General features: G+C 41.8%; 1 protein-coding gene and 1 non-coding gene across 2 annotated transcripts in view; both read left to right on the forward strand.

Moving 5' to 3' along the window:
- Positions 1-23,675, forward strand: part of LOC141606638 (uncharacterized) — a 106,610-nt gene that overhangs the window by 37,594 nt on the left and 45,341 nt on the right. The gene's annotated exons all lie outside the window — the stretch shown is intronic.
- LOC141610248 (small nucleolar RNA R71) lies at positions 11,481-11,587 on the forward strand. Its single transcript, XR_012528149.1, has one exon. It is a non-coding gene; the product is annotated as a small nucleolar RNA R71 (small nucleolar RNA).

Raw genomic sequence — 23,675 nt, forward strand, 5'->3', positions numbered from 1 at the left:
TCTATAACGGGCTGTATGATGATCAGAGGGCTATTTTGGATGCTGCTGCCAATGGCCGATTTGCTGAAAATATGGGAGAGACCAAAGGTTGGAAGATCATCGATGATTTGGCCACCCATAGGGCTGAGTATGAAAATTCTCGGGGAACCCAAAGGAGAGCTTCTGAATCTTCATCTGTAGCTGCACTTGAAGCTCTCACTGCAAGGTTTGACAAGTATGAGTTAGGAGGAGTTTACAAAGGAGGGATGTACCATGTTAATGTTGTGACAGACGGCCCTTTCGTCTGTACAAGATGTGGAGGAGAGGGACATGTTTCTGATCATTGTCCCAACTCTTTCGAGTCATGCGCTGCCTTTCAACACTACAGGCAGACGAATACTTATTATGAGCCAAATGTCCATCCCAATTTGAGGTGGACAAGCCAAAATGTACTCAATCCCACTACTCCTCCGAACCAGCAACAGCCGTATATTCCCCCACATAAGAATCAACAAGGCTATCAGAAGCCTCCGTCTTTCAATCCTCCTAACCATGGTGCGTCATCTTCCGGTGGGGTGAGTGAAATGGGTGAGCTTAAGTCCATGATGCAAGCCATTACAAAGCAGCTTCATGCGAGTGATCAACAAAGAAGCTCAAGTGATCAACAAAGAGATGCGTCCATAAAGGCACTTGAAACTCAAGTTGCCCAATTGGCCGCGAATCAATCCACAAGAAAGCAGGGTCATTTACCGACTCAAAATGAGAAGAATCCACATGAGACGGTACATATGATAGAATTGAGAAGCGGTCTTTCTTATGAGGGACCTAAGTACTAAATCGGACCCGAGAATGATCAGAATCGATGATGAACAGTGCTCTGGCGAAAATAACGAGCTGTCAACCAAGAAACAGGTCGATCGAGCAGTTTTCAATGGTCGATCGAGTGGAAATGGTGAAGAAACAGGTCGATCGAGCGGTTTTTCTCCTCGATCGAGTGAACAGGAAAGTGAAGTTGGTCGATCGAGTGGAAATTGTACTCGATCGACTGATTCTGAAGGAGAAACTGCTCGATCGAGTGAGCATATTGGTCGATCGAGTAGTATTGATGACGGGAAGCTTATTCGAGAGCCTGCTAGTGCTCGTTTAAGCGAGATAGCACCGGAAAGACCTCGTTCGAGAGGTAAGAAGCGTCCAAAGGATACTGAACTTGCTCCGGAAGACACTTTGGAAGAGAGAAACAAAGGACTCGAGATACCTATCACGGTTCCTTTCCCGAGGAGGCTGTAGAACACGAAAGCTAATCAACAATTCGGCAAATTTGTCGAACTTCTGAAAAGCTTGGAAGTCACTGTACCGTTCACTGAGCTGCTGACAAAGGTACCCTCTTATTTAAAGTTTATGAAAGAAATTTTAAGTCGTAAGAGGAATATTAATGATAGTGAGACCGTAGCTTTGACTGTGGTAGGGTCAGCCCTATTTCAAAATAAGTTACCTCCTAAGCAGTCAGACCCGGGTAGTTTTTCGATTCCGTGTCATATCGGTATGCGTTTGATTGATAACGCGCTATGCGATTTGGGCGCTAGCGTAAGTGTCTTACCTTTGTCTCTGGCTAAGAGACTCGGTTTGACAAAGCTGAGTTGCACCAACATGACTGTCCAGATGGCCGACCGTAGTTTATCACGGCCACTAGGTATAGTAGAAGACGTACCTGTTCAGATCGGGAAATTCTTTATTCCCGTAGATTTTGTTGTCTTGGACATCCCCGAAGATGCACACACCCCTATTATTTTAGGGAGACCATTTTTATCTACTGCCCGTGCAGTAATAGACGTCGGGGGTAAGACTTTGACCTTTCAGGTAGGGGACGAGGAGCTTATTTTTCATCAGTCTAAGTTCCGGAGGGCTCCCATGCAAGCTCAGCCTTGCAATGACCTCTCTTCTATTGCTCCTATTATTGACACTCCAGATGAAAATTTGGAGAAATATGCTGCTATTGTTAACCTTCCGCCTCAGACTGAGAGCAAAAAGGAGGAAAGTTCGTCTGTTTTCCTTGCTGCAGGTACAGATGAAAGCAATAAAGGATTTGTCAAGGGATGTTGTGCAACTGTTGTCAATCAAACTGGAAGTAAGGATGCCAAAGAAGATGACAGAGGAGCAAGGACAAATAAAGTTCGAGCCTACGTGGATTGGAACTACATTCCTCCTACTGTTTCAAATGGTAATTCAAGCTCATGGAAGTTAAAGAGGACGGTCAATGTTGCTGAGGTGACGTCCTCCAGTCAGAAGCCCACTGAGGGGCTACTGAAATTTGATGAGAATTAAGCGGGGAAATGCCCCGTGTAATGCCTTGTAATAGATAATTTGTTTGAATTTCTTTTGAATTTGTTTTATTGCGTTTTAATTAGGACAATTAGTTTTAGACAGTTTTTAGCGTAGACGTAAGACTATAGACTGTGCTTTTGCGTATTTGGTATTTTGGGAAATTTTTCCACTTGTTTTTATGCAGGTTTGGGGAAGTTTTACGCATTCCGAGGAAGAAAAGACGAAGTTAAAGAAACTTACGCGAGAAAAGCCCTCGATCGAGTACTTTTTGTACTCGATCGAGTGGAAAATTGGTCGACCGAGTGCTTTTTCAGTCGATCGAGCACAACACTAAAGAGGATTGGTCGATCGAGTAACTTTTTACTCGACCAAGCAGCTGGATCATAAAAGCCCTCGATCGAGTAGTTTAAAAACCACTCGATCGAGTAGAATGAACAGGACACGGGAGTTTTCTATCTTAAACTCTTTATTTCCTACTTCTATTTCATTTTATTCCCCTAATTTCGTCTAACCCTTCCCCTAATTGCGATTTTAACTCCCCCAAATCCCCATTTTCTTGCCCAAATCACCAAATCCATCACCTACATTTTATTTGTTCCGGGTGTAATTTCGGAGCAGTTATTGTGACCACGTAAGCTTGTAGAATGATGTCGTTGCTCGTCTCTTCCTTTCACTCTTTCCTGTAAAGATTAACAAACTGAGGGCTCGGCTTGGTACCGAGCGTACTCACTCCGACGCTCAAGCGAGTAAACTTAAAGAGATAAGTTGTATGTTACTTGGCGAAGTATATTGTAGAGAGATAAGGGAGTTTATACCAGATTATTGGATTGTGAGATTATTAGCTTATTTTCGGATGATTTTCCGGATCCTTTTCTCAATGAGAGAAGTGGAGTATTTATAGACTTTCACCTTTTGTCACGTAGTGGCCAAGTGGCCAAGTGGCAGAGCAGGTGGAAAGACTATCTTACCCTCGGCCGAGGGACCCATGGCTGTAGACACCTCGTTTCTGCACCTCCCGCAAACCACCCGGTGATGATTGGGCCGCATGTTTGATACGCGGAACGATTTGTGACAGTTCGTAAGATTATCGTCAAGTGATTGTTCAAATATTAATGTCGACCTCTTAGTTGTCATCTACGTCCCGATACGGTCGTTTTGGCAGTAATTAGAGTACATTCGGAGTCCGGGTCAAAAACCGTCTCCATTTTCTGATAACTGTTAAATCCCGAGTCGGAATGTTCTGGAATGTTCCGGATATTTCTATTCCATATTTTACAAGTTTTATCTTTTGGCAATAAGATCTCCGTAATATTCATATTAAATATTAAGGATAATCGAATTATTTCCGTCCTACCATAACTCAAACGCGGAAATCTTTCTTCAGCAGGAGGAAACCTCCTGGGAATAGACGCAGCAGGTGCTGCGCCTCTTCCAAGAGACGCAGTGGCTGCTGCGCCTCTTCCCAAGCCCTTCTTTGCATGTTTTACGTATCTTTTTCATATCTTTCCGAGATTCACTTCCAAAGAGTCTCCGAAACCCTAATTCTTTCACGTGATTAGTATAAATAGGAGCCTTCGTTCCTCATATTTCTCACGCGAGTGTCCGCCCTTCTCTTCTCCCTTTGCATTCTAGACCTTGTTCTTACTAATTGGCGCCTACGTGCTTGAACATTCGACCACGTAAGCTCGGATCCTTCCGGGTACCAGCCTCTCCGTTGCATGACCGACCAATTTGACCAACTACACTCAATCAACTTAAATTAATCAATCGTTTTCCTCTTACGAGGGCACTCTCTTTGCATTCGCGTCGAGCATCACTAGTCGATATCTTAGTCTTTCTCGTTCCGTCAACATGTAAGTCTGAGGGTGTAAATCTCTCTTTTGTTTATTGTATTTTTACTTATTGTATCATCAATTGTAAGATTTATGTCGAAAGTACCGATTAAAACCGATTTCTAAAACCGTCTTTAAAACCTGTTTTTGCAGATTTCCGATGAGATGACGATCGAGTCGAAAAAGACGCAAAGAATCGCGCGCCTCTTAGGAGCGCAGTTCCTGCTGCGCCTCTTCGTGAGGCTGCCGCAGTTCCTGCTTCTTTTCTTCTTCCTCGTCCTCTGTAATTCGCCTTGTTTTTATTTGTTCTTATTTGTTTTCGTCCATTCTTCGTTCACAATAGTTTAATAATTCACATGTATATTGTATCACATGATCTATCATTCATTCATATGTTTTAATTATTTAAATCCGACTTAAATCCTAAATAATCCATATTTACGGGTTTTCGTCATTAAATTCAAACCCGGATTTTAGAGATTCAATTTGTTCATATTGAGTTTAAGAATTCGTCTTTGATATAGTTTTCATCTGTTTATTCACATGCTCATCCTTAATTCGTTGTATATCCGTCGTATTTAGACTAGTTAATTATTTCAATATAGGACTCATTAATATTTTCATCGTAATTTCATGTAATTGATTCGTTTGCATCCGTCCCATTCATGTTTTACTGTTTTTATGACCCATTCACATGTTAAATAATCCATTAATCACTTTCATCCGAGTAATTATTATCAATCAATCATTAAAATCATCAATTGACATTAACGATTTGCAGTTCCGGCTTCACAGCCAGAACTCACCCTTGGAAAGAAGACGCAAAGAATCGCTGCGCCTCTTCCGAGGGCGCGATCTGCTGCGCCTGTTCCAGGATGAGTTATGTCTCTGAACTCCTCTTCTGCCTTGACTTGGATTAATTAGTCTACGTATTAATCTACTAATATCCGTAATATCGCTAATTTCCGTTCGTTTATTTCATTAATTTAATCATTTTATTCTTTTATTTCTTTTTTTCAAATTATCCGTTTTAAAGGTATTTTCGACATAAATCGCCTAATCCGATGTAATTATTGTAATTTTCTTTATTGTAATTTATATTTATTGTATTTCTTTTATTGCTTGTGTGCTTCCACATGTAAATCAACATTAACTCCAATTTCGACCCAATTGTATGCTAAATTATTTGTCTACCGACTTAGTTAATTCATCACATGTTAGGATTAATCTATGGATGTTGCATTGCATGCATATAGCCGACGATATATCAAGTACGAATAAACTCCCTAATCATTAGTAGAGGCCGCTATCGAGGCGGGCGGGATTAGGTGTTCGATCAAAAGAGCTTCCTAATACGTACCCTCACCCCTTACTCCAGATCTCCGTGAGCACCCGTGTTCATTGGCATCCACGAGAGTCATTCTAGACATAGAATGCTAAGGGTAACGATTGCTTAGTGTTCATGTCACTACTTTGTGTCTTGACATGGCACGAGGTATTCGAACGGTTCCAATTTCCCATAAAAATTGGTGGCGACTCCATACAAAATGCAAACGCTTGTTTTCGCTTTTCACCAAGCGCCCCCGTGGGCGGCCCGCTGTCCACAGTTTGGCGACTCCGCTGGGGAATTACACTTACGTGTAGCTAGGGTGAAACTCGAACAAGGTTAGGGAATAAATTTGTACAAGACAATTGTCGGTTTTCATAACTCGGTCTTCCTAGATCGTTTAATTCGGCCTTCTGATAGGCTTATCGCGTACCTATGCAAAGATAAAATTCCCTAAACACAAATTAATGTAGCAATAGGGGTCGAACACAAGGAAACGGGAATTACTTCGTGAATTGCTATGGGTAGATTTTTATCAAGGTCGATTACGATTTGGTTTGGTTTGGTTGTTTGATGATTAATAAGAATTATGATGTAAAATTATATAATAAAAGGGAGTCTAAGGGGTTCGGGTCACGCATGAAAAGGTAAACATATAATCATGATAAACTTGATACTAATAATCTTGTCAATTACTTAGGCTTAAAGATACCCACCTTACGGCATTAGCATCAACCATAGACCGGGTCCTAGAGAAACTCTCGTCCATGACTAGGTCGTCCTACTATACATGCTTAGTCTAATTCAATTCCGTGCCTCTCGACTTATAGAACGAATAAACAAACTTAATCAATTGAATAAGGCCCTAAACAAAGATTAAACATTGTGGCACAAGCATGTGATAGAAGCAATATGAACAATATTATTATTAATCTATTTTATCATGTTATATACTTGATTTATGCATGGCTCCCCTAGCCCTTAGACTAGGAGATTTAGCTACTCATATTTGTAATGGAAATGCAAATGATATTTAGATTATAAGGCATATTGTAGTAATTATAACTAAAGTGGAAATTGTATACTAATGATGAAATGTAAAGGACTAATACTAAACTCATAAACAAAATACAAAATGTAAATAAGAGAAAGATTACCAAAGTAGGAGCTTGATAGAACTAACTCGGAAACCAAATGCTTGAATATATAAATAACCAAATGTTTAACAACTACAAGCTTAACTAAATTGTGAACTAATGAGAAAACTAATGAGAGAAATTATAGTGCTTAAGGCTATGAAAGAGTAAAATGAGACGTGAAGAAGAGATATCCCAAAACCCCGGAACACCTCTCCTATTTATAGGAGAGGAAAAGAAACGTAAATGGGCTAGATGCATGCGGCCCCGATCGGGGTTAGGTGGCCCCGATCGGGGTCGTGTGTTTCCGGGCATTTTCTCTTAATTCCTCACTTAATTTCTTGAGGAATCCAATGTTTGCGATAAATGCTCCTTAATGCACCCGGTTAATGCTTCATAAATCTTTCATTGAGCATCTAAATGAGCATCCTAAGCTTGTTAGAATCTTATGATTTCCACCTTGACTTGGACTTGAACATTTGGGCTTTGATTTTGATTGTTGGCAACATTTGCAATTCTCACTTCAATCCAACAAATCTTCATGCAAACACCCAATCCAATACTCCATGCTTAGTCCAACACTTGGTCTTGTTTAGCTTAATGAACTTAGTGTATAGAATGATAGGAAAAAGCCTCTAAATGCTTAGATTCCTACAAAAATATGTTAAGACAAGCAAATACACTAGAACAACAAATATTAGCTCATGACACTATGATAAGTGCTAAATAACAAATAAAATGAAGCTAATATAGGGGATGAAAGTATATAAAATATGCACTTATCAAACTCCCCCAAGCTAAACCCTTGCTTGTCCTCAAGCAAGAAACCAAATCCCATCAATTGCAATATCCGAACAAGCTAAGCATAATGATTTGAAAACCCGAATCAACATGGGCAAGGAACAAAGCAAAGCATGGTTGAGATTTACACGACGGCGTGGCATAGGAAACTTTGAATGAACCTTTAAGCTCTTGCATGATCTTTTGACTTATGGACTCTCACGGGACGCTCAAACTTATTTATATGTGAAAGGACAATTTTTGTGAATGAACACTCAACTATCCTCGACTTATAATAATGTACCCGCAATCTAATATGGTAATCAATCAAAACCAGTAAGCCAAAACAATCAAATGTAAGCATGATAAAGAAGCCAAATGGGTAGGAAGAAGGCAAATAAACATGGGTAAGAAAGGGGGAACAAATGAATTATGGTAATGTGGAGCTAAGTCAAGCTAGCAACTACCAAATTGTAAAGGTGCTCAATCCCAATTCTAAACCAATTTGCAATTCAAATCATAAGAAAACTCTCCAAAATATATGAATAACGTATGAGAATTTCTCACATCAACTTCTTCTTCACTTTTTCTTTTCAATGCATACTACTTCTTTTCATGTCACTTTCATTTTCATTTCTTTTTTTTTCTTTTCAACCCTTTTTTTCTTTTTTCCATCTTTTTCAATTCATGATTTTTCTTTCATCTTTCTTTTTCATTTTCCTCTTTTTTTTTCTTTCTTGAGCATTAAGACCAAGCTCACATGATGTTCAAACTTTGAAACAAATCCCAATTGAGCACCCAAACAAAACAAAACAAAGCTACTAGCTCAACAAGGTAGGCAAGTTATAATGTAGCTAGGGAAAAATGTTTGTGAAGGGGTCAAGAAGGCAATTATATCATGTGAATGGCTCCAAAATGCTATAACAAATGAATACATGCTTACCAAGAGATGACATGAGAACCATACTTGTGCGTTTTGATAAAACACACATCATAAGGAGACCTACACTCACCTAAGAGAGACCGGATATGGATGCGTCGGTCAAAAGAGGCTCTACCTTACCATTTTGTAGCTTGCCACAAGTCAAGATCAAGCCTATTCGGTTCATTCTCCATCTCCCACCTACTATGTCAAGACATCCCCATGTAGCTAATATCCCATTATGAAAGAATAAATCATTAGCAACAAGCCATTATTAGGATAAGCAAAGAGGAAAGTAGGCTACAAGCAAGCACAAAGCAAAAATTTCTCTCAAAAATTTTCAAATTTTCTACACTACATGCAAACTATACTATATGCAAATGCAATATCTCCCCCCAAGCTAAACATCACATTGTCCTCAATGTGCCAACTATCCAAATCACCCAATCAAACCATAAAAATGGCTCAAAGCACAAAACAAGAAGGACGAGAGGTTATGTTTAATGGGTTGCAAGATCTAAACTAATATGCAAAGCAATTAAAGACTTACTCGACTTGCTAAACTCCCCCAAGCTAGCATGAATTCGGGGGATGAAGATGTTTCCTTGTGATTAAGGTGAAGAATTTGCAGAAATATGGAAGAGAAAAGAAGAAAATACCATCGGGTGTGAAAATAATCGAAAGAATTTGATCACCTTTTTTTTTCACCCGTATAAAAAGAGGGCCGGGAAATCACAGAACCGCGACCCCGATCGGGGCCACCAACCCCGATCGGGGTTGACCTCCTCTTCAGGTTTTGACTCTTTTCCGCATTGAATTAATTCCCTTCTTGTTTCTCGAAAACCACGTCCCCGAACGGGGTTGTTGCATGGGGAAGCGTGCCATATTTTCTTCCAATTCTTCTTCCTTCATTTTCACCTAAAAATCACAAAAAGAAACATCATCAAGTCGAACATTTTATTACTAATCTACAAAAAACAATAAATTGCAGAAAATTAAAAACAAAAAGAAATAAAAGCAATAAAAAGCTTGGGTTGCCTCCCAAGAAGCGCTGGTTTAACGTCCCGCACGACGTAAGAAGCTATTTGATTCAAGTGTTGTTCTTGAGCTTGCCACCAACCAAGCTCCATGTCATAGCTATCTTTGCATTTCTCAACCATTTGAAATTCTTCAAATAAAATTTCCCCTTCTTCTTTTTGGCACTCTTAGCAATAGTGCCTTTAGCATCGTCACCTACAAAGTAAACAACACCCATATCGTCCTCCAACGGATCCGTTAGTGAGGATCCAAGCGTAGTAGAGGCATAAGAAGAGTCCACAGTGCTAAGTAAATAACAAGACTCTTGTAACATTGGGCTTCTAATGGTATTGTTTTTGCTAAAGGAAACCCGGTCATCACCCACTTCCAATGTCAACCTCCCATTTTTCACATCAATTATCGCACCCGCGGTGCGTAAAAATGGCCTACCCAATATAATCGGGGTTTGTGAGTCCTCGGCCATATCAAGTATGAGGAAGTCAACGGGTATGAAAAACTTGCCAACTTTGACGGGAACATCCTCTAAGACACCTAGAGGTCGCTTTAAAGAACGGTCCGCCATTTGCAATGTAATACTTGTGCATTTTAAAGCACCCATGTTAAGTTTTTCACAAAGGGAATAGGGCATGACACTTACACTAGCTCCTAGGTCGCAAAGGGCCTTATCAATGGTATATTTGCCTATAGTGCAAGGAATAGAATAGCTACCGGGGTCCTTAAGTTTCGGGGGAGACTTGTTTTGTAAGAGTGCACTACACTCTTCGGTGAAAGCAATGGTCTCAACCTCATTGAAGGATCGCTTCTTTGAGAGGATTTCCTTCATAAACTTTGCATAAGAAGGGACTTGGGTAATCAATTCCATAAACGGGATGGTGACTTGCAAATTCTTACAAACTTCCAAAAATTTAGCAAACTTACCTTCCTCCTTGTGCTTTGCTAGACGATGGGGAAATGGTATTTGAACAATTTCCTTGGGAGGAGCATCCTCCACATCTTTCACTTTCTCATCCTCATTGGGAACACTCACCTTTGTTGGAACGGCATCACTCTCCTTAGCATTAGGAGATATTTCTTCAATAACCACCTCATCACTTTCTTTTGGCATAGAAGACCCAACATCTTTGGCATCAAGCTTGCTCTTCCTCTTTAGCATCAACAATCGATGAGGAAATGGCACACGATCTTTAACAATAAGCTCTTCACTAGCCTTCTTTTTGTCATCTCCCCTAAGCTTGGCCTTTTTGCCAACCACCTCATCATCCAAAGTCATGGATGGCCCATCATAGCTTGAACCACTTCTCAAGGAAATAGAATTAACGGTTTCATGTGGTTGCTCACCTTGGGGAGGTAGTTGATTATTCTTCCTTTGAGAGCTAGAAGCGGCTAGTTGAGCCACTTGTTGTTCCAACATCTTGACCGCGGCACTATGAGCTTGATCATTCTTTTGAATTTGAGCCAACAATTCCCTTTGCATTTGGACTATCATGCCCTCGAGTTTACCACCTCCTTGATTGTTTTGTTGGCCATTTTGTGGTGGATTTTGTTGGTAATTGTTTTGTGGGGGCCTTTGTTGATTTTGATAACCCGGTGGAGGGATATACTTTTGTTGTTGAGGGACATAGGCATTTTGTTGTGGTGGGGGTTGAGGGTTAAGCACATTGTTGCTATTATAAGACAAGTTCGGATGGAATTTTGTGTTCGGGTTATAAGTGTTGGAAAATGTACCCGGTGGATATGAACTTTGTCTTAAAGCTTGAAAAGCATTTACCTCTTCCATAGGGGCTCGGCAATGAGCGGCATAATGACCCGCACCTCCACAACCGTCACAAACAATGATTTGGCTCGTTGAAGACACGACATTGAGTTGTTGAAGGGAATCTTTAGCATCTCTTTCCGCCAATTGTTGTTGGAGCAAGGCAATTTGAGCAAGCAAAACGGAGTTGGAGGGGGATTCTTCTTTACCTTTGGGTGGCACAACTCGGGAATTGACATATTGTGCATCATGGATTGCCATGGATTCGATCGTGGAATGAGCAAGATCGGTGTCAATTTGATCAAACCGCCCATTGTTGGCGGAATCAAGAATCCTTCGGGACTCGGCACAACATCCATTGTAGAATGTTATTGCAAGAAACCATTCATCTAGCCCATGATGTGGGCATTGTCTTTGAAGCTCCTTGTACCTTTCCCAAGCTTCATATAAGCTCTCAAGAGCTTGTTGACGGAATCCGGTGATTTGGCTCCTCAAAGTTTGAGTTTTCTCCGGTGGAAAAAACTTTTGGTAAAAAGCAAGAGCCAATGTCTCCCAATTGGTGATTGCCAAGGCGGTGCGGTCAAGGCTATTGATCCATAGTTTGGCCTTGTCTTTCAAAGAGAAAGGGAAAAGTATCTCCCTTATTTGGGCTTGGGTGACGCCCGTTTGACGGATCATGGAGCAATAGTCACAAAAATTTTGCACATGCAAATTGGGATCCTCCAAAGGACTTCCCCCAAATTGCTTTCTCTCCACAAGGCTAATGAAAGCCGGTTTGATCTCGAAGTCCGGCGCGGTGATTTGAGTGGTTGTGATTCCGGCCGGAAGCATGGCCGCGGTGGGCTTTGAGTGATCGGAAAGCTTCACCATCTTTTTGGTAGTAGATGGTGATGGTGGTGGAGTTGATGAACTTGAAACCTCCTCCTCTTCAAGGGCTTATAGATCGTCTAAGTAAGACTTTCTAGCACTTTCAATTTGGATGGGAGAAGTGGCTTCTTTCACTTCCTTCCAAAATCGTCGTCTTCTCCTAAAGGTTTTCTCGGGCTCGGAATCCGGTGAAAGCAATTCTCCACTACGAGAGGACCTGGGCATAAGACAACAATTTCTAGGAAAATGATAAGTAACGGTCTCAAGGAACAAGTGTTCCTCAAGACAAAGAAAAACAAGATAGAAATCAACAATTCACAATGCAATAAAACCGTTTCCCCGGCAACGGCGCCAAAATTTGATAGGCTTATCGCGTACCTATGCAAAGATAAAATTCCCTAAACACAAATTAATGTAGCAATAGGGGTCGAACACAAGGAAACGGGAATTACTTCGTGAATTGCTATGGGTAGATTTTTATCAAGGTCGATTACGATTTGGTTTGGTTTGGTTGTTTGATGATTAATAAGAATTATGATGTAAAATTATATAATAAAAGGGAGTCTAAGGGGTTCGGGTCACGCATGCAAAGGTAAACATATAATCATGATAAACTTGATACTAATAATCTTGTCAATTACTTAGGCTTAAAGATACCCACCTTACGGCATTATCATCAACCATAGACCGGGTCCTAGAGAAACTCTCGTCCATGACTAGGTCGTCCTACTATACATGCTTAGTCTAATTCAATTCCGTGCCTCTCGACTTATAGAACGAATAAACAAACTTAATCAATTGAATAAGGCCCTAAACAAAGATTAAACATTGTGGCACAAGCATGTGATAGAAGCAATATGAACAATATTATTATTAATCTATTTTATCATGTTATATACTTGATTTATGCATGGCTCCCCTAGCCCTTAGACTAGGAGATTTAGCTACTCATATTTGTAATGGAAATGCAAATGATATTTAGATTATAAGGCATATTGTAGTAATTATAACTAAAGTGGAAATTGTATACTAATGATGAAATGTAAAGGACTAATACTAAACTCATAAACAAAATACAAAATGTAAATAAGAGAAAGATTACCAAAGTAGGAGCTTGATAGAACTAACTCGGAAACCAAATGCTTGAATATATAAATAACCAAATGTTTAACAACTACAAGCTTAACTAAATTGTGAACTAATGAGAAAACTAATGAGAGAAATTATAGTGCTTAAGGCTATGAAAGAGTAAAATGAGACGTGAAGAAGAGATATCCCAAAACCCCGGAACACCTCTCCTATTTATAGGAGAGGAAAAGAAACGTAAATGGGCTAGATGCATGCGGCCCCGATCGGGGTTAGGTGGCCCCGATCGGGGTCGTGTGTTTCCGGGCATTTTCTCTTAATTCCTCACTTAATTTCTTGAGGAATCCAATGTTTGCGATAAATGCTCCTTAATGCACCCGGTTAATGCTTCATAAATCTTTCATTGAGCATCTAAATGAGCATCCTAAGCTTGTTAGAATCTTATGATTTCCACCTTGACTTGGACTTGAACATTTGGGCTTTGATTTTGATTGTTGGCAACATTTGCAATTCTCACTTCAATCCAACAAATCTTCATGCAAACACCCAATCCAATACTCCATGCTTAGTCCAACACTTGGTCTTGTTTAGCTTAATGAACTTAGTGTATAGAATGATAGGAAAAAGCCTCTAAATGCTTAGATTCCTACAAAAATATGTTAAGACAAGCAAATACACTAGAACAACAAATATTAGCTCATGACACTATGATAAGTGCTAAATAACAAATAAAATGAAGCTAATATAGGGGATGAAAGTATATAAAATATGCACTTATCACCTTCCTAGGCCCAACCCAACCCATTCGACCAATCGTCCCGTCTAAACGGTCCTAATTCTTATTTGGGCCTAAGGATGGATAGCGATTGACGTCATCCATACCATGATGCTTACTCTTGTTTGTATCAAGGGCCTTCACTACTTGAGGAAATGGACTAGGAATCGGCCTTACTCTTGTTTGGCACGAGCCTCTCCACAGACTTCGGGTTTGATGGTTCGGTATGGCAACCTACCCTTTAAACCAAAACCCTTCTAAATGCACTCAGCATCCCGTTATAATGCTTGTATAAATATGTAAACCCTACGTGATCACCACTTCTAAACAAAACCATGACGAATTTTCAAAAAAAAATCAAATCCTTTTTTCAAACAAGAATTTCGAAAAAAATAGGCCTTCAAATTAGCGCAAAATCCGGTCGAAACTCTGCCCGTTTGTCGTGTCAAAATTCGGGCCACAAGCCCATTTCAAAACCTCACTTCGAATCCACTCCTACAACTACACTACAGTTGACTAGGACACACATTTTCAAAAACCTTGTCTTTCTTCGAAACTCACTCAACACAAGTGGCACACACCCACTTCACGAGTCAAAACTTTTCCTCTTTTAGCAAGTGTGATAGAATGGTCGATCGTGTTTTGATTCGTCGCCGATCTCTTATCCAGTTTCCAAGATGCCCGGATTAAGTGATGAAACGAATCTCCAGCAAATTCAAGAGAGTAATGATCGAATCCTAGCCGCGATAGCCCAAATGCAAATCACTCAAGAACAAACCTATGACCGCCTTGAACTTATCGAAGGCCGTATATTTGATGTAGAGGGAAGGTTGCCTCCCCCTAAAGGTGAAGTACTACGTTTTTCCGATGACGAGTCTAAAGATGAGAATCCTATCATAGGGACGATCGCAATGAGAAAAGACTCCAATACCTAGAGGAGCAATTGATGTACCTTAAGGGGGATGACATTTATAGGGAAAACAATCGCAAGTATGAAGCCGTCAATTCCAAATTGCCAACTAACTTTAGCATGACGGATATCCCTAAGTTCAAGGGACACGAGAACCCTTTGAACCACATCCGTGCCTTCAAAGATTACATGTCTATCAAAGGCATCAAACCCGAGATGTTCTTAAGGATCTTTCCTTCATCTCTTGACACCATCCCGAAGCAATGGTTCTACACTTTAGATCACAAGAAGGTCGCTACTTGGGAGGACGCCGCAATCGAGTTCTCGAAACAATATGCGGATAATGCCGAGATCCAAGTCAACATGCGTACTCTAGAGGTTCTTACCCAAAATGACAAAGAAGGATTCACCGACTTCCTAAGTAGGTGGAGGAAGACTAGTACTCAACTAGTTGAACGCCCGGATGAGGCTACTCTTGTGGAAAAGTTTGTGGATAATCTCAAGCCCATATATGCCACTCATTTGAGATACCAAAACATCAAGACTTTCAAGGACTTAACCGTATTAGGGACACGAATTGAAGATGACATCCGTAAAGGACTCTTGTCCAAAACGGTAGGTCGAGGATATCAAGGGTCCACAAGTCGTTCATACGGCTCTACTAGCAAGACCGATGAGGTTAACCTTCTCGAGCCATCCAAGAAAACTAGCCCACCAAGGAAGTTCACAAACCTTGGGGATACTTACTCCAACTCTCTAAAGAGGCTAATGAATCAAGGTAAACTCCAACCCATTGGACCTACTCCCGAACCCGAAAAGAAATCAAAGTTCTGGGATGAAAATTCATACTGTGAGTACCATAGGGGCAAAGGGCACGACACAGAAAAATGCTACAAGTTGAAACACGTGCTTCAAGATATGATCGAAGATGGTCGACTCCCAATACCACCAGGAGGTAAACCCAACAACACTCAGAATCCTCTTGGAGTTCTAGTGATTACAAGTGATGAATCTACCTTAGATTGCTCACACCTCATTTCTCCCACCGAAAATGAAATTCATGCAATCGAGAAAGAGGGGTTCTACTCTACTATCTCCCCTACTATTTCCGACTTCATCACATGGGCAAGGAGTGTAGATAGACAAGTTTGGGAACTAGAGAGCATGGTAACAACCTTACGCAATCCCAACGCAATACCCGAAGAACACGCGCCACTAATCTTCTCTCAAAATGCCACTATGCAAGAAGTAGTCACCATGGTTGATAAGCTAGTCGACCAAATCGTACGACTAGAAAGTGACATCATGAGAATGAGGGAACTAGCTGCAATCAATGGGGTTTGGGCCGATAATGATGAAGACGAGTATCTCATTGAAAACTCCGTAGTCAAGGAAATAGTCCAGAATGGCAAAGACCAAGATGTGGATCACCTAACTCGTTCGGGTCGCCCATATCAAAATACTACTCAAAACGGTCCAACCAACGTCATCACACCAAATGACAACGAAGATGACCCCGCTGATCATTTGCTCAAGCAATTACAAAAGACCAAGGCTGATCTTTCAGTCTGGCAATTAATAGCAAGCTCATTCCCACATCGCCAAGCTTTACTGCAAGCTTTGGCCAAGCTAAGTGTAGCACATAACTCCACTCCTGAAGATGTAGTCAACTTGGTCTTCCAAGAATCACCAAAGCTAAGTAATCCTATTACTTTCTCAGACGAAGACTTGCCACCTTTTGGCGCTAGTCACAACCTTGCTCTATACATCACTGTCATTTGTCTAAAGAAGAATGTGCCAATGACCTTGGTAGATGATGGCTCCGCGGTCAACGTCATACCCCTCAAAACGGCATACAAGCTAGGCATGAAAGAGTCGGATTGGACTCCCACCAATCAAGGTGTACGCGCATACGACGGTACACGACGAAAAGTGGCTGGACTTGCTAGCCTAACCATAGCTACGGGACCAATCGAACGAAAAGTTAACTTCCAAATAGTGGACATCGAAGCTTCATTCAATATACTTCTGGGAAGGCCTTGGATTCACGCTTCCAAAGCGGTGACATCCACCCTTCATCAAAAGATCAAGATCCCACTAAATGGCAAAGTAGTGACGATCACTTCGTCACCCATCAAGGCAATAATCGAGAAACAATCAAACAATCAAGTCCTTGCGGATCCCATATACGAACTTGGGGGCTTCCAAAGTGTGAATGTCATAGAAAGTGAGTTGGCACCTCTATACTATAATCCCTACTCCAACTTGGTGGTCAACCACATACTCAAGTCCCATGGATACTTCCCTGGAATGCCTTTGAACCCAATTCGGAAGAATACCTTCGCACCACACAAGAAAGGCAACTCAACAAGAATACCACTTGGACTAGGGTACAGACCTACAAAAGAGGAGGTCCTCGAAATGATGGCCCAAGTCCAAAACCGCAAGCACGTAGGAGTCCAAATGAGGCCCTATCTCCCTACCTTAAATGGATACTTCGTTCAAGAAGGAAGTTCGGAGCTCTTTCATGGATTTCCCGAACCTTGGCATTACCTTGAGAGGAAGCTAGCCGGAATCGAGATCTTTCACGATTGCTACTCCATTCCTCCAGAAACGGTTCCTACCGTCAAAACCCATCAAGCACCTTGCTTAGATGAACAAGCTGTTAGCCTATTGTTTGGAGAGGACCGATTCATTAGGGCCGCGCAGGATGAGATCATTACCATGATACTTCAGGACGATCGCTTCAACCCCACCGCGTTGATCACAGAAACCGATACAAAGCAACAGAAAGGATGGAGAAAGTCAATCAAGTGGACCAACAACCAAGGAAGACTCTTCAAGCTCACCACTGGAGAAGGAGAGATGTTCAAAGGAGAACCAGAAGACGATGAGTTCGAGTCGGAGTCGGAGTCGAGTCGAGTCTAGAGAAGTCATTAGAGAGTCTACTCCCCGTTGTCATCCCCACTCCCTTCGTTTCTCCTAGCTTAGCCTCGAGTAGTCACAGTAGTTCGGAAATGCCCCAACCATCGTCCTTTGCCGCCACTGACCATGGATCAGTTGGCTTCTTTGTTTCAAATTTACTCAAATCTTAATATGAATAAATCAGGTTCTGCTTACTCTCTGTGTTCTTTCGAGTGCAATTCTGTTTATGATGATACTGAGGATGACCAAGACCCAGACTTAACCGAAATACCTCCCTACGTAGCCAAAGAAATATTACAGGAAGGGGAAGGGGGACCAGTAATAGAGGATACCGAGCCGATCAACGTAGGAACCGAACTAGAACCCCAAGAACTTAGGATAGGGACTACCTTGAGCTCTACCGAAAGGGCCGATTTCATAGACCTCCTAAATGAATTCAAAGACGTTTTCGCTTGGTCCTACAAAGACATGCCAGGGATCGACAGGGATATTGCCGAACATAGGATTCCGATTAAGCCAGGTTTCAAACCTGTGAAACAGAAGCTTCGACGAATGAGAACAGAATGGGCTCTAAAGATTAAGGAAGAAGTTGATAAGCAATTCAAAGTCGGGTTCATCAAAGTTTCCGAGTATTCTGACTGGGTAGCTAACATAGTACCCGTGCCCAAAAAGGATGGGAGAATCCGTGTTTGTGTTGACTTTAGGGATTTGAACAAAGCGAGTCCAAAAGATGACTTTCCTCTACCTCACATCGACATATTAGTGGACAATACGGCAGACCACGCATTACTGTCCTTCATGGATGGATATGCGGGTTATAACCAAATCAAGATGGCCATGGAAGATATGCATAAAACCGCATTCGTCACCCAATGGGGAACCTATTGCTATACAGTAATGCCGTTTGGATTAATCAACGCCGGAGCTACATACCAACGCACCGCAACTACACTCTTACATGACATGATGCACAAAGAAGTTGAGGTATACGTAGATGACATGATCGTCAAATCCAAAGAAAGAGAGGGACATATTGCGAACCTTCGCAAGTTCTTCGCAAGGTTACGGAAGTACAACATGAGGCTCAATCCTCAGAAGTGCACATTTGGGGTGACATCTGGCAAACTCCTGGGATACGTGGTTAGTCAAAGAGGAATAGAAATAGATCCTTCCAAAATCAAAGCTCTGATCGAAATGCCACAACCCCAAACGGAAAAAGAAGTCAGAGGATTCCTAGGAAAGGTACAATACATAAGTCGATTCATATCGAAACTTACGATGATTTGTGAGCCTATCTTCAAGAAACTCAAGAAAACAGACCACACCATGTGGGATGACGATTGCCAAAAGGCGTTTGACCGAATCAAGGAGATATTGGCTAAACCACCAGTGCTCATGCCGCCACAACGAGATCAACCTCTTGGTTTATATCTCACAAGAATCAAAACGCCATGGGTGCTATCTTCAAATCAAAGGGGAAGTGAAGAAAGAGCTATTTACTATCTAAGTAAGAAGTTCTTGGAATATGAGTGCAAATACTCACAGCTCGAAAAGACATGCCTCGCTCTTGTGTGGGCAACGAAGAAGCTACGTCACTACATGCTTAGCTACTCCATCAAGATATACTCCAAAATGGATCCAGTCAAATACCTCTTCGAGAAACCCGTCCTCAACGGACGTCTGGCAAGGTGGACTCTGATGCTCTCAGAATTCGACCTTAAATATGTGCCTCTGAAAGTCATAAAAGGTCGCGCCGTCGCCGAATTCTTCGCAGAAAATCCTATCAACGACGCACAAACCATAGATACTTGGTCATTTCCCGTCGAGGATATACTTCAAACAGATGTAGACTCCTGGGATCTGTACTTTGATGGAGCATCAAACTTAAGAGGATTCGGAATAGGAGTGTTGCTCATTTCTCCTGAAGGTGAGCATACACCAATTGCTGTCAAACTCGACTTCGAGGTGACAAACAACGCTGCAGAGTATGAAGCTTGTCTCATTGGACTACAAGCGGCAGTAAGCTTAGGAATCAAAAACCTCCGAGTACATGGGGATTCATCACTAATCATCAACCAAGTTACAGGATCTTGGAAAATCCGAAGTGAAAGCCTTGCACCCTATCAGGCTAGGATAGACCAAGTGGCTCAATTCTTTGATCACGTAACCTACTTACACCTACCTCGGGAGGAAAATCAATTTGCAGACGCTCTTGCGAAACTTGCATCTTTGATAAATATGCCAGACCACATGATGGACATGCCTTTGTGTATCGAACGACGGTCAGAACCGGCTTATGTCCACCAAATCACCGATGAAGAGGAAACCGCGCAGGAACCCTGGTTCCAAGCAATCTTGAACTTTAAGCTCAATGGTACCTATCCACCAGATATGGACAAGAGGGGACAACGTGCTATACGCCTGTTAGCTTCCCAATACATTCTGATGCAAGGAGAATTATACAAAAGAACACCTCTTGGTGTAGTCCTACGTTGCCTTGATCATTCACATGCACGAAAGGTGATGGAAGAAGTCCATGACGGAGAATGCGGTCCCCACATGAGTGGGCCTATGATGGCAAAGAAAATCACACGTTTAGGATATTACTGGACCACAATGGAATCTGATTGCATCAAGTACGTGAGACATTGCCACAATTGTCAAATCTTCGGAAATGTACAACATGTCCCTCCTTCATTGCTCTATACGATGACATCTCCTTGGCCATTTTCTGCATGGGGAATTGACATAATCGGAAAGGTAACCCCAGCCGGAACAGGAGGTCACTGTTTCATCCTAGTGGCAATTGACTATTTCACCAAATGGGTAGAAGCGGCTTCCTACACTGGTCTTACGGCTAAAAATGTGGCAAAGTTCATACAAAACAACATCATCTGTCGATATGGTTGCCCACATGAGATCATTAGTGATAATGGGTCACACTTCCAAGCTGAAACCGAGCAATTGCTAGCCAAATACAAGATCAAGCATCACCACTCTTCGCCCTATAGACCACAGACTAACGGCGCGGTAGAGGCGGCAAACAAGAATGTTGTCACAATTCTCAAGAAAATGACTGACAACTACAGAGATTGGCCAAGCAAGATACCCTTTGCTTTATGGGGGTATCGTACATCAGTTAGGACGCCCACTGGGGCTACTCCTTTCTATTTGACCTACGGCATGGAAGTCGTACAACCAGTCGAGCTAGAAATACCATCCTTGCGTATTCTACTCGAAAGCCAAATCCCTGAAGCCGATTGGAAGAGGGATAGATATGAAGAACTCATCCTCCTGGATGAACGTCGGCTACGCGCCTTGCATAATGTCCAAACATATCAAGCACGTATCAAACGAGCTTTCAACAAAAGGGTTAGGCCAAGAAACATCAAAGAAGGAGACTTAGTACTCAAATCGGTTAGGGCTCTTTTACCTGTCGACCCGAGGGGAAAATTCAAACCTAATTGGGCCGGACCATATCTAGTCAAATCCATACTCCCAGGGGGTGCGGTTAGAATCACAGACCTAGATGGGAATGAATTTTCAAACCCCACGAACCTTGACCAATTGAAACGATACTATGCCTAGAATAGGACCACACACGCGCCTCGCGTAAACCCATGTGTCGCTCTTGTGACACTAAATAAACGGCCCCTGGCCAAGATGAAATAAGCTAAGTGTCACCATGCTCTTGCATTTTGACAAGATTGTCATCCTCATATCATCAAATAAACTAAATTCGCACCTTGAGAACAAGCAAAAGCTCATGCTTATTTTCTATGTTCATTACAAGCTCTTGCTTCGAACAATTATTCTTTTACATTTACTCGAACTACGCGCAAGTGTTTGATTTCGCTTTTTTTAAGTGAATACGTAGGCAATCCTTCACAGGATTCAACCCATTATATCTAAAATGTAAATAGAAGGACATTTGCATTGCATTTGAAATTCGACAAGAATAATAAAAGAAAATCACAACGGTTTCATAACCATTTAACCTTTTTTTATTCCTTTTGCTTTCTAATAAATAATAGTACGTTACATAATAAAAATAGAATAGGCTAGGATTCTAAAAATCCCTCCTTTTTATTACAACAATAATAATAATAATCAAATAATAAATAAAGACTCGGGCTATTCTTCCATCTTCCCTTTGCCCTTGTCATTCTTGTCATACTTCTTGTCACGACCTCGAGCTGGGCGCTCATGCACCACTTCAGACCTAATCACCAACGGTCTTTCTCGAGGCCTGACTCTTCCATTCTTGCCAACCACCATTTCTGCAGCAGGAGTAGTCTTTGATTTCTTTGAAGGACGAATGACCTGAAGCCCGGCTTCTTCTTCTCCCTCTGTCAGATGCTTCTCCTTCTCTTTCTCTCCCTCGCGCACCTTGTAGTCAACAGGCTCGCGTTTCCTTAGTCTCTCGCGCTCTTCCGAAGTTGCAGCCTTTCTCCACCTCAGATAGGAATCCGACACCCATAAAGCATTGGCGGAGAAGCTCAAGAACCACATGTTTCTTTGGGCCCATTTAATAGCCCACTCTCTTCGGCTCTCCGTGGTAAGCGCCACAGCAGTCTGCGGGACGGTGTCAAGCCTAGGGATAGTCTGCTTCAGCCCAACTTGCCTCATCAATCTTTCCGGAAAGATGCATACCATGAACTCCAGTCCCGGAATGCGCACGGACCTAGTGGGATCCAAAGAAGACACTCCAAAGGATGCAGACTTGAGGTGCCACCACGGTACGACCCACCTAATCAACGGGCCATCATCACTTTTCAGCTTGTTCTTCCAATAATCACAGACCCGGGTGAAGTCCACCATGTACAACCGCGTCCTCATCGCAATCATACGGGAATGATAGGAAAGTGCATGAACTGGGGGCTCGATCAATCGGAGCCGCTCCATAAGCCAAACCTACCAAGAGCAGGTATTAGACACCGACAAAACAAAAAAGAAAAAAAGAAAAAAAAAAAAGAGAACGAAAAAAAAAAGAGAAAAAAAAAAACGAAAAAAAAAGGAAAAGAAAAGGTGTCTTTTACCTGTAAAATGACGGGACTCCCCAAAAATGGCAGATCGCGGTTGGATTTCCTATTATCCAAACCCAAGATAATCTCCCCTAAGCATAAGCAAGTGGGCTCCTGCGAAGCTCCATTTGCTCAATAAGGCACAAAAGACGAGGATCACCTCTCAAGTCTTCATCAACATGTCCTTGGAAGACGTACACGTGCAGCAAACAAAAGCCAAATGCTCTCCTCCTAGCAACATAGGAAACAGTAGGGTCGGCCCTGTTGATGAATCGATCAATAAAATCCAACATTCTCACGCCTTTCGGGGTAACTAGACGATCCACCTCAAGTCTGGTCAGCCCAAGCAAGTCTCTGAATTTGCTCTTATACCCTTGTGAAGTGGAAGGAATGGCAGGTAAATGTTCAGGATCCCACCCACCAATGGCAGCTATTTCTTCGGGAAACGGGCAAATATCACCTCCCGGGAACGCGAAAACATGATAATTCGGGTCCCAATAGTCAAGGCAAGCATCCAAGAATGGTTTTACAATTTTAATGAGTTTCAAACTCAATAACGATCCAAGGTTATAAGCACCCATGTCATGCTTCTCCATATTCGAAAATTCATTAGTCCATTCCTTCAAGCGGATCTCCAAAGTATTCATGATGATAATTTTCTTTTGAAAATTTATTTTGGGAATTTTATGTGAATAGACGAAGAAAAGACGGAAGAATTGTGTGAATTAAGACTCCATCGACGCTTCTATTTATACTAATTGCTGTCTCCAAAAATCCGCCAGAACGGACCAACTTGGGAACAGGCGCACCACCTGCTGCGCCTCTTCAAAGGGACGCAGCTCATGCTGCGCCTCTTCCCCAGGCTCACTTTCTGAGATTTCCGCGTTGGATCTTTCCTAATTCTATAAACGCACGATTTCCTATTCCTGCGAGGTTTTATTTTGGTAAATACGAGGAGATCGCCATACTTCAAGTTTCCTAAATTCGCGGGCACGCATT

This window comes from Silene latifolia, chromosome 10 (genome assembly GCF_048544455.1).
Source record: "Silene latifolia isolate original U9 population chromosome 10, ASM4854445v1, whole genome shotgun sequence".
NCBI lineage: Eukaryota > Viridiplantae > Streptophyta > Magnoliopsida > Caryophyllales > Caryophyllaceae > Silene > Silene latifolia.